The 16,377-nt window shown below is 41.7% G+C and overlaps 1 protein-coding gene across 4 annotated transcripts in view; it reads left to right on the top strand.

Moving 5' to 3' along the window:
• The first annotated feature begins 13,820 nt into the window (after positions 1 to 13,820).
• The window catches only part of LOC100119646 (small conductance calcium-activated potassium channel protein), a 152,279-nt gene continuing 149,722 nt past the window's right edge, over positions 13,821 to 16,377 (top strand). For all 4 annotated transcript variants that reach the window (XM_031929393.1, XM_031929395.2, XM_031929396.2 and 1 more), the window contains exon 1: positions 13,821 to 14,148. The gene's annotated coding sequence lies outside the window, so the exon portion shown is untranslated. The remainder of the gene's footprint in view (positions 14,149 to 16,377) is intronic.

The following is a 16,377-nucleotide window of genomic DNA, read 5'->3' as shown; positions in this document are numbered from 1 at the left end:
TCAGTGGTTTATTTTTATTCACGAATATAAATAAAAATATCGTGTGCAGATGTACATTGTGCATGATCTCGATATAATTTTGTTCATTTGCGCATGATAATTATTGTTAAAAATTGATTGCATTGCTGCTAATTATATTGCTCTGCACATTCATTCATACGCCGATGTATTAAGGATAACGTTTAGTCTACGGTAGCACCACCAGAAATCTCATAAAAAATTACAACTCACACTGGGAGAAAAGTAGGGGCGCTGTAGTCCTAAAACGTGCCGCTCTGGATATGCTGGCTATGCTATGCAGTACGCGAGCGCTCTGTTTCACCAGTGTTGTGGTTGAACAGTCCTTTCTGTTTGGGCGCGTGACTCTCCCAAAATAGGCGCGCGTATCACCCGTATAGGAGCGCGTATCACCCGTGTACCGGACGTATCGCTAGACACTAGGTTAGTGGCGCTGCTCTTCCACTTTTCTCCCAGTGCATAAATTAAACATTTAGAAAGTAGACCTTCGAAAAGTTCTGACGCATGGCTCCCATTACAAAAAGCTCTCGCACACGTGCGTACACATTACCTCGAAGCCAGGAGTTGAAGCTCTATCGGACATTTCAGCTTGTGTCAATCAAACAAACGAAATTAGACATCCACGCTCGGTGGGAAACAAGATCTAGCGACTCCAGAATAGGATACTTACTTCTCGGGCGTAATTTCATCCACTCGACGAGGAAAATTCCCGCTGAGTCTCGCCTATGGCGATTCTGCCGAGAAAGAGAGAATGTAAGGACTCCCGAGTCACGGAGGAAGAGTAGTAGCCAAACAGGCAAGTTGCGAGAGAGCAAAGGAGACTAAAGGTGTAGTGGTAATGGTATGAACGGTAGGTCGTCTATCGATTTTCAGAATTAAATGAGTTATCGAGAAAGTTGATTCAGCCAGAGAAAATGTGTATACCCTGCTTTTATTAGTGAGATTGAATTTTAGAGTTGCATTGAGGCACTGGCTTTTATGTATATTGTGGAGGCTGGGGTCAGTGATTATTGCAGTTTCAATGTTTCATCAGCTACTGAAAATTGCAAATCTTGAAAGTCGAAGTCCATCATCGATAACATCTGTATTTGATAAACAGCTATTTACGACTTATTAAAATAAGATTATAGCTGTATGAAAAATACATTTTTTAAATGAGATTTCGATCAATTATTTTTGATTCTCTCCGTAAATTTGAACTATTCGGTCTTTGTAAGAAGCCATCTTACTTATATAACACTGTTGAACACAACAGCTCAAGGGCATATCAAAATTTAGAACAATCTCAAGATTCAACTGTCAACGTCATACATCTTACTAAAAAATAAGCACCTCCTAATCGCATAAAAAGGCAGCCTTTCATTCACAATGAAAAATTACATCTCCCTTGAAAAATGAATCTTAACTGCCCGGCATTACACGGACCTTTCCTCCCTCGCCATCAAGACTTGCAAACGACACATCGGCATTATCACAACAGCAACAACAGTGGCGCTGTGAAAAGCATCGTGAGCTTCTTTCATTCCTCCCCTTCGCAAAACACCTATTTCTCTTCCACGAGATAAATGATCGGGGCGACCTGCGAGCGAAAGGCGTCGGAAAAAACGGACGAACACCGAGGCTATCATTGATTCGGCGCGACGATTACAATGGCCACTCCCGTTGGTAGCTCTCGTATTGAAAAGTTCGTCGCTAGATAACCCATAAATTTTGAATGAATATCGACGATTCTCTCGACAAAGTGGTTCTGAGCTCAAGTTTCCGGAAAACAACGGGCGCACGCTGTTAAATTTGAGAGTTTAGAGAGGGGGAATTGTTTTTTTTTAGCAGAAGAGAAGAAAGAGAATGGATTTGGATGTATTTTTCCATTGTGAGCGAGGAAGTTTGTCTTTTAATGGCATTTTTACAATCAATGGCTATTCATTGCCTGTTTGTCTATACGTCGAAGCCTTTTCTTCGTTTTTTCTTCTTTTGTAGAGGAAACTAGTGTTTCGGTAAATCGATTTTGCATACAGTAATAACTACTCCAGGAGAAAACTCTTTTCTTGATTGCAATTTTTAATCTGAGAATAGGGTCGCGAGTCGGACCTATCGGTTAAAAAAAATGTGTGTGTATATATATATTAACAATACAACAATAAAAATTACAACAAAAGCGTTTCTTGATTATATATATATATATATATATATATATATATATATATATATATATATATATATATAATCAAGAAACGCTTTTGTTGTAATTTTTCAATGACGAAAAATCAATTGCTCTTAGTGACATCAGAAATAACTCGAAAAGGTTCGTGAAATTTCTAACAAACTACCACCATCCATCACACCATACGTGTAACCACAAAATAACCCCTACATCTCTCACGCGTGTACCTACAAAGTCTTACCTCCACTCAGGCATTTCGAAAAACATCACGTATCCCATTCATTCGCATTCTACGGCACAGCAGTAGCTGATTCTTTTATTTTCCAACGTATAAAGCTCAACTGAACACAGCAGCAGCGGCTCCTATTTTTTCATCCCCCCCGATAACGGAAAAGGAATATACGGGTGAACGTGCACTTTTTACGCTGATTTGTGACTCTTCCTTCTCAGGCTTCTGATGAACGACGTCGAGACGCGTAACTCTCTCTTTCTCTCTCTCTCTCTCTCTCTCTCTCTCTCTCTCTCTCTCTCTCTCTTCCGTGGGCCGCGCTAGTCGTAAAGAGCTCGCACGAGTGCTTTGAGATACCCGCCATCATTTTTCCGCGTAGAATATGTCGAGCTTGAAATAATGATGGGGGGCATGTTTGTGCAGGGGTTAAACAATGTTACGAGGCCGTGAATTATCTGTAAGTTATTACGTTCGCTGTTGTGCAAAAAATGAAATGGATTTTTGAGAAAGAGCGCCGATGTTCCGAGTATAGACTAGCTTCGAAACAAATTTATCAACCTACTTTTTAACGTCAACAAGTATAATAACAGGTATAATATTACAAAATATAGACACGTTGATTCTATTATCAGAATCGAGTTAGTCGATGCCCTCGTAATTGAATAAAATATTTTCATTAAAGCAATACGAACGTTCCACAAAGCTCCTTTCCTTTCCACGAAAATCTATTTAATCCCCGCTAATCCAAATCTACACAGTTTATTATCCTCGGCAAATAGCGTCCCTTTGAGCCGCATAACAATAAATTTCATTAGCATGAGATCCTCGCCATCAACGGCCTTCTTTTTTTCCACCTATATACAGCCGCTAATTTTCGCTGATTCATTCACACACGCACATACATATACGTAACACAAATTCCTGGCATCATCGTAATTAATTATATTGGAGCGACGACCTTGTTTGGTAGGTACTTTATTCGATTAATACTTAACAGCTATATGGATGATTCCAGCGGGCGTCCAAAGTCTCTTTCTTGAATAAGCTCGCAGGCGCGTATCGATTGTCGGCGGTCGTATATACCGATGATTGTTTCGCGAAAGCATAGAAGAGAGTTGAAAGCTTTTCTTGGTCGGGAAAAGCTCGGACCTCGGGCTTTCGTAAAATAAACACGGGGTGAGGCCTGTTGTTAATTTTACAAGGAATGCGTTTATTGGCTTTATGAATGACACTTCTATAAGAACTGCTTCAAAATAGAAGTTTTTTTGTGTGCATTAGAAACTTTTCAACTTCTGTATAGAGTATTATATAGAATTCGTTGAATTATTAATCACGGCATTGAGTAGTCTTGATCATTATTTCAACGCTCGTCGCATATTAAACTTGTTTATGCAGACTTATTAATTTGGAGAAACTAATATTACTCGTCGCACGATATATGTATATGGTAAAACTTTTTTAACGAGTTAACGTCAAGGCGAGCTTTTAAGATATAAATTACTTCCGTACTCGTGGACTAGCAAATTTTGCCTTTGCTCGTGAACTATAAATAAAACGCCCCTGCACCTGTGCTCGCATTTCTGCACACAACTGTAGATGCTTTCTCTACTTTGACTGTGAACTTTCGAATGATTCTTTAGCAAACTGTATGAACGAAATGATGAAAATAGCTCTTGCTTTATTATTTAACCAATCTGAGACACGACGGTTAGTTTAGCTATGTACCGAAACTTGCACTTGCAAGTGTCCGACTTTGGCGTCGAAAATTATTTCTGTATTCGTCGCCTTTATATACTCCGGAATAGCGCGAAAAAATTCTATTAAAGCCAAACAATTCAAGTTTTCAATTTCACGTACAAAACGCTGTCAGCATTATCTTGAATAGATCAGCAGAAAGGCAGTATCCCTTCAAGCGGCTCGCAGAACCGAACATAAAGCTTCAATTACACAGTGTGCTATGTCACATTTTTTTCAGTTCATTCCTTCAAATTACGCATTTAATTCTCAATATCAGTTGATTAAAAAATAAACGTTATGCACGCCGTTGTACGAATTTTGTATACCAAGAGTTCCATAAAGCACCGGCCTCTCTGTCACCGAGGAATAATCAAGCCAGCAAATAAAACCTCCTCAACATAGTCCGAGCACACGGCTGACTGCACACTATACACCAGCAGCCCGACGGCATGTGTCGTCGTACAAAGTCAATCGACTCGTGTCTTGAGTAGCACACCTTGAAAAGCCATACACACGCGCGCGAGAGATGGCTCGTCGACGTCAAAGGCCAGCCAGTATCGATTAATGCCGTTTCGCGCTGCACAATGTATATAACGCCAGGGGGGGGGGGGCGGCCACGACTATATATCGACCCGCGCCTGCCATAGTCCCTCCGCCGCCGTCGCTTTTTTTTTCACCCGTCGCGTCTTTCGTATATACATAGATCTGACCGACAAACCCTTCGACGCTGCAGTGGCTCGGGGTATTGACTCGGGAAATGAAGTGGATGGAAAAATTGGATGGGATGTGGAAGGTTCTTTTTTTTTATTTTTTGGGGACGTGACGCTGGCTTGAACGAGTACGGTAAGGGGTGCATTGACTTTTCGAGCGCGGCCTGTTGATGCAATTCGGAAATTCTGTTGGTTGGGGAATTGTTTTACGGAGCTCGGGAAGTTTTGAAGTATCATTGGCGGCAGTTTCAGTGCTTTGGGGACGTGGAGTGTGTATGCTTTGAGGAATAGTATTTTAAGTTTATTTCTGAAATTATTCGAATCAAAGTGAGGAACGAATAATATGCTTCTTTATGAAATTTAATAAGCTAAGAAAAATTTCAAATATTTCATAACATGCTCTCTCCTAGCTCTAACTGTTCATCTGTTCTGTTAATAAAAAAAGCATTTGTAACCTTCTTCAAGCGGTTCGATAAAAAAGTATATCCCTTATACACATATCCTTCCAGAGAAGTAATACATTTTTTTTTATAGAGATCCATCGATAGTCTCTCTTCCAAGAATTTTATGAAGCATACACTCTGGAAAAACATTATTACTCGCGGAGCCAACCCCTCCTTTTTTATGGCCAAGCCACCAAAGCCATTGCAGCTGTTTGTACCCAACATTATCCGACCGAATTGCTTATTTACTTCCCATGAAAAACGTCCTACGATAGTTTCAATTAGTTTAATATTAGAGAACACTGTGTCAACGTCAGATGGGAGTATAAAATTGGTAAAAGCTAAACATTTTTCTCTATAAATATTTCTGACACGTGTTTGACATACTTTCTTAGCTTGCGTTTGATGAAAAAAAAGTTGAAGAAATGTGTCAGGAAGAGAAGAAAACCTCTCGACAATTATATGCGAAACTTTTGCTGCGTGAAATGATTCGATCTGAATAGAAACTTCCATCTGCTTAGTAATTTTTTAAATGGATTATGTTTTTTTCTAAGCGACATCTTATCAAAAGAAATTACAGTGAATCAAAAAAACTTTTTAAAAACGCTTTTGTTGGGAATCGTATACAAAGCAAGATTTCTCTACAGTAAAAATGGGTTCGAAAGTAAAAATAGAGTCACCATAACAACGTGATACAGCTGCATAAAAAGACAGCTACTGAAATTACAAAATAATAAAAAGCGTAGATATCTTGAATTACATTCGAAGAGCTTGATGCATATTGAAGAGGACAAACTATTTGCAATTTCAATTGCAAAAAGAGCCCGTTTATTAGGTTCATATACTTTGACAGTTCAAGGTATGCGCCTCCGACGAGGATGAAAAATGGTTCTGCTGCAGAATCAAATCGCTCGAAATTCGCATATTTCTTTGTCATACCGTACGCATATTTACATTTTTGTACCCGACCACGAGACATTTCGACGTTTAAATCAAATAACGTTGAATTTTTTCCTTAAACTCGTAAATTTTATCTAAAATTAACGTTAAAAGATTTACTATATGTATTTAGCAATAAAATACTTCGTTTCCATCTAGTGTTGTATACGAAAACCTATTACAAGGTCTTGCTAAGCCCGAATTCCCGACAAAACGCAAACATCCGATCGCAACGGTGGAACATCCAGCAAGCTTTCGCACGACATGAAATATAAATTCGTATGCGACGTCGTCTACTATGATTTTCGAGCTCGCGTCGCGGCGGCGCGGCGGTCCGTATAATCCGAAAGTCAGCCCTGATGCCCCGGCGAATTACACTCGCAACAGGCGCTGTTTTACACCGCACGCGACGTTTATTTTCATTTCGCTTCAAAATTCGCGCCGTCGACGTTTTATTATTTTGCGCTGTATAGCATCTAATTTATAATGGTTGGGGAGAAATGGATGGGGAGGAAAAGGGCTGTTAGGGTAGTATTTCTCTCGCCTGTTTGGTTTTTAGTACTTTGAGGGAGAGAGGGGGTTTAAATGACTCTTGGATTACCAGGAAATCTTTAAATTATTTTCTTAATGTCGTGAATAAAGAGTTATAGTTCAGTCTGTTATTACAATTTAATTTTACAAAAAGATTATGGCTTTTATAAATGGCAAGAAATAAAATTGATCATATAATTATAGATGCTGAATTAATTTTTTCTTTAGTTTAAAATACCTCATTGAAACAAGATGATAAAATAATAAAAAAATGGAAATGATAAATCAGATGGCGAGTAATATGCAATAATCGCAAACTTGTTTGCTTTCACAGTGTCTTCCAATCTTCAGCTCAAAGAGCATATGCCAGTGACTTGCTGAAAAAGTTCATACACAGATTACAGTAGAACATTTACTCAGAGTAGGTTAAACAAGAAGTTAAATTGCTATAAGGAAACTGTTCCAGCGGATTTTGCTTGTATAGAATTAGCAAAATGCATTGTTAGCTCAGCCGAACTTTGTTGCGTCGAGTTACACATTTGATGTATACAGTTGCTACTATGGCAGTTCGGTAAGTTAATTCGTCATTATACCAAACCGTCGATTCATTTTCCTTCGGAATTTTTTAAATTGGGGTAATTTACGCAATTCGACTTTCAACAATATTTACTGATATTAATATTTATATAAACAATAAAAAATATTTCGTTCGCAGTTCAAATGAAAAAATAAAAAAATCAAAAGCCATATTGACTAGCGGAAAACCCGAGCAGTAAACTTCGCGTAAGAGTCTCTCGAGCTAGCAAAAGCCAAGAATCCCATCTCCCTAAAAAGCTCTCAGCCCATCAGCTCGAGCATCACAGGAGTACAAACAGCAAGCAAATTTCTGCAATCGAAATAAACCTAAGCCCTGGAGCGTCGACGAAATGATCGATCGCCGCCTCGCGCGATTCTTCCTATATCCCTGCAGGCTTATATATGCCGTGGCGAGTACACAGTAGAGCTCCGCGTAGCATCTGGTCTTTTTCAGTGCCTCAAAATAACTCGAGCCAGCTGAATTTCGCGCATTGAGATCGCGGGAAGAGAAGCTTGCGCGAAAGCCGCCTTAATTGACTCAAAGGCTTGCGCGAGATCGCGAACGAGTGTGTATACGTGCAGCAGAAGCAGCAGCCTTCAGGTGAAAATCTACAAAGTCGCGCGCCTCGCGCATCTCCCGTTTTAATCCTATTAACAACGGAACATTGGGCCGTATGTCTAAGCGAGCGTATATGGGGCATTTCTTTTATTGTCGAACGAATATTTTCTTAGGCGCGCTTCTTTCTTGCACTTCGTCGGCTGTTAGATTGTACGAGACGAGGAAGTATTTTAAACTAGAGTTTATAATAGGACGCTTTTGGTTCACGAAATGTAGTACGATTGTTGGTGAAATAATTTTATAAAATACTGACGTCGTCAGCTAAAACACGGAAGTTTCGAATAATCATAAACCATGTTACCCTCTTTTAATTTTATTCGTTTCTATTCCCTCGATCTCGCTCTATTCTACACATTTACCTGTGTGGGCTGGCGTTTGCCTACACTCCAATAAAACAAATGCGTCACGCTATTTATCGCATTATCGCGACCAGGTCTTAGCTGTATACAAACACGCTCGACGAAGCGAATTTACGCGATATGGTACTTGTCAACGCCTACCTTTTTTATTGCCCACTAAAAGTTTCCTTTTATGACTTCTGTTCTTGCGAATTCAGCCTTTTCGAGAGAATTGAGTAATGCTAACCTTAGCGAGATTCGATTTTTCTTATGGTCAAGAGATCATGTCGTTTCTTTCGTTGCAGCTTCCATGCGATTTTATTTAACGATCGATAACAAATTTTGTTGCAAAATAATAAATTCTCTTAATTTAGTTAAAAATACTCAAAAAGATCAATCAAATCCAACATCACAAAGCAAAAAAAAAAGCCCTGCCGTGAACAATCAACGAGAAAGAACTAGTCAGCGCCATCATCCAAACTTAAGTTTCAATCAGTCCTCTCGATTTCCAGCGTCAAATATTCAACCTAACGACAAATCGATCATCCCAATTCAGTTTCCCCTCCCCAATTTAATGCTGGCCTCCATAAAATGCCAACAAATCCCTCGATAAAAGCAGCAGCACACAAAAAGCCAGACGACCCGCGAAAAGACCTGCGACCCTTTCAAAAAACCACCCCACGTTCGATATCTTCATATGATTGTGAAATTAGCGCCTGATAGTTTTTACGAAGCTTGCACAGACCTTGTAAAAATTGATGGCGTCGTCGAAATTTCTGGATCGACCGCAGCATCATCATCATCATCGGGAAGACGCACTAGTGTCTCCCCTCGGCTCTCCTTCCGACTGCTAATGATGCCTGGATACGGTATCGTATCTCGAGCATGTGGATATCGTCCAGTTGCTTGGGGATGTATTGTATACGCTTATGAGAATGTTGGCGCGGAGGATACGATGAAAAATGAAGGCAGCCTAGTATCTCTTGTATAATGCATCCTTATATGCTGCAGCTACGGTAGGGATATAAAACTTTAGGGATAGGTGATGACAGTTTCGTCTCACTTTTCTTGTTGGCGAAACTAGAGCATGTGAAAAAATATCTGCTGGAGGATTTTGATGGAATTCTTATAGGGCGTTGCCAAGAAATTTTAAATTTGACTCAAATGAGGATTGAATGAAAAATCGTTTCGCGAATTAATCGAACATTTTCGAGATGAATGATAAATTGCAGAGCAGCTATTAGGAATAGATTAAATTTTTTGATGAAATACGTATTCGATTAACGAGCTAACAAAGCTAAACTTCACTGCAAATTTTTAATTTTTATAGACAAAGAATTTTTTTTATTAAAAAGTATACAGGTACTGACATAACTTTGAAGTTCTAGCGGCGACTGTATACAGGCAAGCAGGCTGTAAAGCTTTTCAGAAACAAATTTTTACTCAAATCGAACGTAAAACAGCATGCACGTGTTCTTCAAAGGCTTATCCAATTTACGAACTTACCGCGATGCAAAGCCCTATGAGTGTACTTCAAAGGGAAATCAGTCTTCAGCGAACATTTATATAAATCCCAGCCTATAACTCGATTTTTTCGTTTTGCCTTCTGATAATAAAATCTAATAGAAAAGCTCAGAATAACTGGATCAAGTTCTTCTTCAACATTCTGATAGTCACAATATACTTTGCCAATGTAGAATGAAAAATAAACTCATTGTTGTTCATCCGAATACCTATTTATTACAGAACATAATCATGACCTTTTACAATAGGCCCAAGATAAAATCAGACGCCTCTGAGCTGTGCATATGCGCGAGCCCGCACGAAGCAGAGCTTCATTGAGAGGCCATTCATAGTCTGCGTGAATTTCAATTTTTCAACGCAAGCCTGTTTTTTTAAATTATTTCCTTCTGAGTCTATAGAATTAACATACTTTCGTGTGGATATATATAGCGCGCGAACATTGAATTGGGTGAAAACGAACCTGCGCTGCAGCAGATTTTCACTAGTATTTTCGTAAGGCGATTAAACAATATTCCGTGCGTGAGCTCGGAGGGTGTGTTTGTTTGAGCTTAACTTGCAGATAGAGCTTTATACAAGTCAGTAAGTGTACAACGAATTTGTACGCTATATCGTTATAGTTAGCTGCAAGTTTACGCTCTCGTATATAAGTAACACACTTGTGAAGCTCAGAATTTTCATGGTAAATTTAACAAGATTACGATCGCAAATCCAATAACGCTCGACATATTCTTCGCGATAAATTCCGTGCCGCCGAGCTAGCTTTAGAGCGACATTATGTCGCATGTGAAAAAATGCCATACAAAGAAGAGAGCGAGAAAGAAAGTTCAACGCATCACGTAAACGCGCGCGTAAAGTAGACGACAGGCTCGCTATTATAATTACATCCATTGCCTAATTAAAGAGCGAATGTCACGCGACTACACGCGAGCAGAGAAATTACTTCTTATCATGCACTTCTCTGTAATCAGCAACTTTAAAAAAAGGGGGGAGTAATATGTATGCACGCATACAATGTGAGCGATGAAAATTAAAAGGGGGATACGTACCGTGTAATTTGAAACTTAAAACGCGACATCGACGAATTCATTCACACTGTCAAAGGACATCGAAGGTTCTGAAAATAAGTCGTTGCATATAGACTGCGCAGACAATCGTGATATAGGTAGGCAAAAATGTTGTAAAACTCTACGTCACCGCGAACGATCGCGTCACCTACACGTCATCGCCAGACAGGCGTCAGTCAGGAAATAGTTAATGAATCCCTCGAGTATGTGTAAGTGACTTCCAACGACGAAAAATCAGAAGATCGAAAAAGAAAACTCAAAAAGATAACTGTTCACGCTAGATCCGATCGCCTCAAGCTTGTATAAGTCTAGAACCCTAGGTCACTGAGTACGGACACTTGGCGAGATCTGTCTTTTTGTCTCGCTAATACACGCTTCTACGGCTGTCCCTTTTCTCTACTAGTCGCTTTTTCTCCGCCAAGCTTACTTGTCACGCGCCGCACAGAGAGATGTATAGAAATAGTCGGCATGGAGATGGTTTGCTTGATGCACGAATGTGTGCTTCTTTAGTTAACGTTTTGTCTGTGAGCTTTTTCTTGGTGTTCTCTTTTTTCTGAAGAATTATGTTATGAAAGTTATTTATTGTTAAAAAATCCTGCAAGTTGTATCACTTTAAATAATGAAGATTACAGTAGGGCATATAGATTACTTTGAGTTAAAGTTAAAGTACGTCTTCAAACTTCTGGGGTGAATAGAAATCCACAAATGCATACGATTGTATATTTTAATAATAAAAGCTCGAAAGCTTCGCGGACTCGAAAGTCATCTTCAAAGCCGCATCGTACTCTATCCAGGCTAATGTTTAAAAACTTCTAGCCACAAGCTCAAAAGACAAACACCATTAAAATTTCTACTAGAGCCTTAAATTATTAAAATATACGACCTCCTATATATTCCCCAGATCAAAAGCACACGCGCGCGTGCTCTCCTCCTCCAAATAATCACTACGGAGTATAAGAATGTACTCTCTTTCTTTCTGACCATCTCGATTCCTCTAATCTGTCCGCGTCTAGATCGAAAAAGCCTGCCGTGCGAGGAATTAACGAGCCACGCACGCAGCTACTTCCCCCCCCCCGCTTTCTCTCCCTCTCTCTTTCTCCTCCCACGCAAGCTCCTTTTTTTCTTCCTCTCACTTCGTTAAATCTATTTCCGTCCACTCTTGCGCCTCGTCTTCTTCCCTCACAGGCTGCTTACACTGCTCTCTGGGTTTTGCGCGTATCTATACACGCCGCGTAATAATAACGGCGACGCCCGGGCATTACGTAAGGTATATAACGCGTATAAGACCGCGGCAACTGTGGGATCCCTTTTCTCTCTCTTCCAATGTGTCTCGCTCGTCTGCCGGACTGTAATCTACTTAGCCGCTAATCGTTATTAATGTCGTACGGGATTTCGCAATACTTATATCATGCTGTGTCTATACGCCCGAAACGTTGTAGAACCCTTCGGCTTTGCATATAGATTTATTTCTTAATTAAGCTCACGAAAACTTTTCTAGTTAAAAATGCTCGCGTTCTCAAGTGTGCTTAAGGAAAAAAGAGAAAAAAGAGAAAAATCTTACCTCCGTGCGCTAATGAATTTGTCTTGCGAAAACTTAAGCGCCACCTCAATTACGTCGACCTCGATTAAATAGAACTTTGAGCGGCATTTATTATTGAGGCATCGTATATCTATTTAATATCGCGTGGTGGGTCATGAAATATTCAGTCGCAAAAGTTTTTATTTTTATAGGTTATAGGGTACGCTCAGGATAAACGCTGCACTGGCCTGTGAGAGTTTTATTCAAATCCGCGCGCATTCAATTCCCTAAATAGGATCGCTCTCTCTCTCTCTCTCACTCTGTCTCTCTCTCTCTCTCTCTCTCTCTCTCTCTCTCTCTCTCTCTCTCTCTCTCTCTCTCTCTCTCTCTCTCTCTCTCTCTCTCTCTCTCTCTCTCTCTCTCTTCTCTCTCTCTCTCTCTCTCTCTCTCTCTCTCTCTCTCTCTCTCTCTCTCTCTCTCTCTCTCTCTCTCTCTCTCTCTCTCTCTCTCTCTCTCTCTCTCTCTCTCTCTCTCTCTCTCTCTCTCTCTCTCTCTCTGGAGAGCTTTCCGCGAGCGAAGAAAAATACCAAAGTTCGCGCAAGCTCGGAGTTCCGTCTGCGCGCGATTGTCTTGCAAAACTTACGCGGTGACTTTTTATATCGAACAAGTACAAAGGTGTATAATAGATTCCTCGTGGCTACGGGCGATTCGTCAAATGGAACTGCACGCGCTTTGGTCTTGCCGCGAGAGGGTATTTTAATCTTTCGTTTAAAATAAGGTCGTAAAGCTGGAACTTTAGAGAAGCGCGGCTACACTAAAACTAGGATTTTCATAGGGTTTTACGAATTGACGTGGTTTAACTTCGGTCGACGCGGGATCTTCATTTGCTTTCTTCCACTGACACCGAGCTTTTTCGGAAAGCGCGATCGTTCCAAAGTTTTTCCGACTGAAAACGCAGTACATGAGACAGCGTAAATGAAGCAGGGCTTTTTGCCATGAAGTGTGTCAAAGGTATTTCTACGCGATAAATTCCCGAATAAATCAGCAGCCTCGGTTCCAACTGCAAGCTCGCCGCGTCACCTCCACTCCGAAATCGATAATTTTAAATGTTTATCCCTGCAGTCGACTCTCTTTCTCTGTCTCTCTCTCTCTCTCCCTACTATAAATTTTGCATCAATCAATCCTTCCCTCTCTCGCAGACCTCTATACATAGGTATGGTATACAGGCAGCAACGAACCTACAGCGTCTCGGTCGTCGAACGCCGCTGCCGCCACCGCGTCGCGCAGTGTATTTTTGAGTTTACGTCGTCATGACAACGTCGCCGGCGTGGCCGCTCACCCGGTCGCCGCCGTGTATAGTAGAAGGGGGATCGTACAAATGCATAGACACAGACGGCGCAGGAGGGAGGGAGAGCAGGGAGTATAGGCGAGGAGAGAACCGAGCGGCAGCGGAGTCGACCGACTCGAACCGAGCTTACGGCAAGCTTCGCCGACGATAAGCACGTTTTCTACCCTCGGTGTTAGTGTGTCGTGTGCGGGTGGCTTGATTTGCGTGACACAGAGGCCGCGAGCGCGCGTACTCCTTTTTCTTTTCCGTTGAATTCCTTGTTGGCGCGATGCTGCAGCTGCATCCGCTGCTGCGGCTGCCGTTCTCGAGGAAGACGACGACGGTGAGGATGTCGGCAACGAGGAGGCCAGCCGAGCCGCCCCGAGGATAACGCAGTTGTGTTCCACGATTGAGTGAGTGTGCCCTGGTGCTCTGTGCTTGTGTATATTGTGCGAACGAGACGTGGAAGTACGCTGTGCGCGACCGGCACGAGGGAGAGAGAGAGAGAGAGAGAGAGAGAGAGAGAGAGAGAGAGAGAGAGAGAGAGAGCGACGACACGAGGTGAGTTCGATATTCCGTGTTTAAATTATTGATGTTGTTGCCGCCGCTGCTGTAGTTTCCGGCGCCATGATTTATAAGAACAAACAAAAGCGCAGTCGAGCGCGAAAGGAAGCATGTTTCCCGCGTCACATCGGCTTCTCGTTCCACACTTGTCACGTTGAGCCGGAAAATTCAGCAGTCACTTCTTCATCGCCAAACAATTACGCGGAGCGGTACGCGTGTCTATATTGACACTTGAGAACGAGATTGAATTGTTCTCTATACAAACGCAATTATAGCGTGGTAGCGCGTATCGCAGTCGGCCGCCAGAACTGGAGCGGGACTATTTTTAGCCGGTAAAAAAATATCGACGAAACGCGGCGAGCTTGCATTAACCATTACGCGAATCAATCAGAACGATTGTTTTCCGGCTAAACAATTACTCGACACACACACACACACACATACGCTCTCTATACGAGCTGCACGCAACAGGGAGAAAAAGCTCGAATGCATCATAGCGCGGCTTTATTAGTTTTCGATTTGTCCGTGTATCGACTGAGGCAATAATCGGATTCATATTTTACGGAATCGACGAGCCGCCGGTGAAAAAGAGCATAAGCGCGCACACTGTGCGCCGCGGTATATATGTGTCTATAATAGTCATGCACCAGTGAAAGGCGTGATCGATCCGACTGCATGCGCGATAATTGTCATCCCGTGCATTATTCAAGTCATAAGCCAGTCGAGAGAGATAAAATCGGCGATTATCGATCGAGCCGAGAGTTTCTGGCGATATTAATTCACGATCTGCGGAGGATAAGGGAGGCGGTAATTTTAAATTGCCGAAGGAGGACGTTATTATAGTTTGATTGCTGAAGAACTTCAAGTGTAATAGTCGTATAGTTTCCCATTATGGATGAGACGAATCCTGCAATTTCTCGGTTATTAGGAGGAATAAAGGCTATACGGCATATATTCGCAAATATCGTGGTCGTATACGAAGTATTTCGGAAATATTTCCGATCGACTGGCAAAACATTCGCTGGAAAATCAAGTCCCCGGTTCATTGACACAGTATCTCGCTCTTTCACTCGTTTTTCTGGGAGCTATAACTCACCGGCGAGACAATGCTCGTCGCAAACGGCTTCCTCTCCATAAATAACAAAGCGTCTCATCATCATCATCAGCGTCATCGTCGTCATCGCGAATCTCTGCCAAAATTCCTTCCTCATAAAATCTCTTTTCAAAGAAGCGCAGCGAAAGATTAATCGAGTCAGCTCCCCGGCAAAATTCCATTGTAATTCACTCGGAGATATTTCCGCTTCTGGCGCTCGTCTGAATTTTTCATTGTCTCATAGCAACAGCAGCAGCAGCAGTAGCAGCTGATAGACCGGCTATACGCTCAAGATTTTGCTGCAGTGGCGTATTCCTTTTTGTTATTTATTTATTAACTCGCGAGGGCGTCGGCTGCCGCTCTGCGCTATTCGATCGATATCGGTCACTTCCTTGGTTAATTCCTCAAAATTCGGTGTACGACTTTCCTTTTCGCGGAACTCGCTTACGAGAAATCGATGAAGAAGAAAAAAAAGGAGCGTGTACAGTAGTCTCGTGAGCTATATTTCCGGCCGTGTATTATTATTACAGCGAAGAGTAGGCACCGGTTAATTACGATGATTCCCGGAATTTTGACTGGCTACTTAAAAGCTCGGCCCATCGATCGATCTCTCACTCTCTCCCCAGCCGTCTTCTCGCTCTCTCGTCCGTAGGGAGAGAGAAAGAGAGAGAGAGAGAGAGAGAGAGAGAGAGAGACCAGCGCACACACACCTCGAGGGCGATTTTCCCTAATGTGTCATTCACCCGAGGCTGTAAATTATTGCATTGTATTGTATTGCGAGAGCAACTTCTTTCGCTGCAGCGCGGAGAGATGCCTGATAAATTTCGTCGTGTGTCTGGCCGGTCCGGACTTTTTCACTACCGCGTCTGATAAAGAAGAGACGACGAGCTTATCTCTCCGTGTGGTTTTCTCCAAAGAAAAAGCGCAGAGAGAAGAAAATTCTCTTTCCCTCTATCTGTATCTTTCGCTCTTCTGGCTCATGACT

This window comes from Nasonia vitripennis, chromosome 4 (assembly GCF_009193385.2).
Source record: "Nasonia vitripennis strain AsymCx chromosome 4, Nvit_psr_1.1, whole genome shotgun sequence".
Lineage (NCBI taxonomy): Eukaryota > Metazoa > Arthropoda > Insecta > Hymenoptera > Pteromalidae > Nasonia > Nasonia vitripennis.
This window is presented reverse-complemented; position numbering and strand designations above follow the sequence as displayed.